The following is a 2,840-nucleotide window of genomic DNA, read 5'->3' on the forward strand; positions in this document are numbered from 1 at the left end:
TACCATCTATTTTGAAGAAGCCTTAAGCAACAGGCCTGGAGAGTGAAGGAGAATATTAGCAAATTTGTGAAAGAAATCAATAGAATGCTGCTAACTCAAGATGTTTTCCCAAAGCAGGTGTGGCTTGTCTGTATGCAGCTCCAATGATGAAACCACCGGTTTCTGCAAGGAAAACATTTGCACCAGAAAGTTTGCCTCCTCTGGAAAAAATCCCATTTCAGTTCAGAGGTAAATAGGACAAAAATAATAACTGTCTTGAGCTTCTAAGTGAAGTTTCTTAGACACAGGCCAGTTGAGCCAGCAGGGATCCATCTCAGCTGCTCTTGTGGACATGCTACTCTATTAGAACATCTCAGTTTGGCCTGGATTTTTTTTCTTGAATAAATAGTACATAAATAAAAATTAAGGCTCAGATTGCAGTGTGTGTATCAAATCTGGATATCTCCTATATGGAGTTCAGAACATTCTCTGAAAAATCAGGCTGTCAAGGGAGATCTGCTTGTCCTCCTGCTCCAAAGGAAAAAAAAAAAGAAAAAGAAATAAAACCCTCCCACTTCAGCATCACTAGTTCCAGCCTCTGACAATAGAGAGCTATCAAAGAGTTATACTCATGTAATGAGCTAAAGACCTGATATGAAATATTAGTTACAGGTGATTATGAAGTGAAAGTGAGGACCATCTGAAATCCCACAAGCTTTCTTCAGGCCCAATGCTAACTGGCAGAAGCACTAGATTCTCTGAAGCAAGAGGTACTGACTATGTGGTGGTGTCCCACGGAAAGGAAGATGTACAGTTTCACTGAGTGCACTTTCTACCTACATATTTCTTTTTCTTATCTCATTTCCCACTACTGCACTTTCTCCTCCCAGCTCGCACTGCCCTTGCTCCTGTTGTCCATCCCTGGTTCGCTTTCACTTTCGCCCCCCTCCCGCCACCTCCAGCAGCTCCCCAGCTCGAGGCGGGCAAAAGCACTGGCCCGTACGGGGATCGAACCCGCGACCTTGGCGTTATTAGCACCACGCTCTAACCAACTGAGCTAACCGGCCCGCTGGCGGCGCTTTTTCCAGGAAGCGGCACATCAGGCGTCGGGGGGGCACGCCGCTCCGCCCCCGCCGCCCCCTCTTCTCCGCGGGGCGGGTACCGCTTGCTCGGGGTTCCCTCCCCGCGGCGCCGGCTACGCTTTCTTACAGGCCCCCAGGGCCCTGCGCGATAGGGGGCATTTCTGCTGCCCGGGACGAGCAGAGCCTCCAGCCTGGGACAGGGACACAAGCACAAAACTTTCTCCCAGGGAGGCAACAGAGGTGGCTGCAGGGCGAGGGCGTGCAGGCTCCATCCTTGGAGGTTTTCCAGGCACCTGAGGCCAAGCCCTGAGCAGCCTCCAGGCCTGCCCTCACAGCCGATGCTGCTCTGAGCACGGGGGGTTTGGGCAAGACCCCTCCCAGAGTCCCCTCCTGCCTGAGTTTTCCCACGGTCTGAGCAAAACTCCGCACAGCCTGCAGCAGGAGCGAGTGGAAGAGCAGGCCCGTAGTCTGTCCTCTGACGAACCAGGGACCAGGCAGGGTTGACCAGCATCTTCTGAAACTGACCCAGCAGCAGAGTTGAATGAAACTGAGCCTGGAAGCACTTGCCTTCCCTGGAAGGATACAGCAACACAGGAAAGAGTTATTCACAATCCCTTTTTATCCCTATTTTGTTCTCCATCCTTTGGTGCTCCATTTGCACTTTTGCCACCTCTCACAGTTGCTTTGCTTTCCCCCAGCTCATCTCTACGTCCCTGGATGGGCCCTGAAGCCCAGCTTAAGCCACTTGCCAGGACACCACTCTTGCCACCTCCCTTCTCTTCAGCACAGTCCCCCCACCAGCTCTTCCCTCACCTCCAGCACCATCTCCCCCATCCTGCCAGCCAGGCTTTTCCCCAGGCACACACCATGCCTGAGGAACACCTTCCCCACACCCCTCCCTTGCTTCCCAGTCACAATTTCCAGCCCAATTTCTCTACATCCTCCCCCAGAGTGGGGCAGGGAATGGGGGTTGTGGTCAATTCATCACACATTGTTTCTGCTGCTCCTTCCTCCTCAGGGGCAGGACTCCTCACTCGTCCCCTGCTCCAGCATGGGGTCCCTCCCATGGGAGAGTCCTCCACGAACCGGTCCAGCGTAGGTCCCTTCCACGGCATGCAGTCCTTCAGTCACAGACTGCTCCAGCGTGGGTCCCCCGTGGGGTCACAAGTCCTGCCAGAAAACCTGTTCCAGCATGGGCTCCTCTCTCCATGGGTCCGCAGGTCCTGCCAGAAAACCTGTTCCATCGTGGGCTCCTCTCTCCATGGGTCCGCAGGTCCTGCCAGGAGCCTGCTCCAGCACGGGCTTCCCACGGGGTCACAGTCTCCTTCGGGCACATCCACCTGCTCTGGCATGGGGTCCTTCCCAGGCTGCAGGTGGAGATCTGCTCCACCATGGACCTCCCCGGGCTGCAGGGGGACAGCCTGCCTCACCATGGTCTTCCTCATTGGCTGCAGGGGAATCTCTGCTCTGGTGCCTGGAGCACCTCCTCCCTCTCCTTCACTGGCCTTGGTGTCTGCAGAGTTGTTTCTCTCTCATTCTCACTCCTCTCTTTGGCTGCAGTTTGTTGCACTTCCCCCCCCCCTTTTCTTAAATATTATCAGAGGCACTACCACCATCACTGATTGGCTCGGCCTTGGCCAGCAGCTGCAGTCCCTACAGCTATACCTCAATGCGTTGTCTACAGAGGAAAGCTATGTTTTCCTCAGCCCCAGTGTTGTTCAGGGTTACAAAGATGTATTCCTACCTCTGTGCCCAAGCAAATAATTTCTTTTCCTTTTT

At 53.8% G+C, this 2,840-nt stretch overlaps 1 non-coding gene across 1 annotated transcript; it reads right to left on the reverse strand.

The window, feature by feature from the left end:
• Positions 1 to 972: 972 nt before the first annotated feature.
• Positions 973 to 1,046, reverse strand: TRNAI-AAU. Its single transcript has one exon. It is a non-coding gene; the product is annotated as a tRNA-Ile (tRNA).
• Between the last annotated feature and the right edge of the window lie 1,794 nt (positions 1,047 to 2,840).

Source organism: Haliaeetus leucocephalus, unplaced genomic scaffold, assembly GCF_000737465.1.
Source record: "Haliaeetus leucocephalus isolate CR32 unplaced genomic scaffold, Haliaeetus_leucocephalus-4.0 Scaffold228, whole genome shotgun sequence".
Lineage (NCBI taxonomy): Eukaryota > Metazoa > Chordata > Aves > Accipitriformes > Accipitridae > Haliaeetus > Haliaeetus leucocephalus.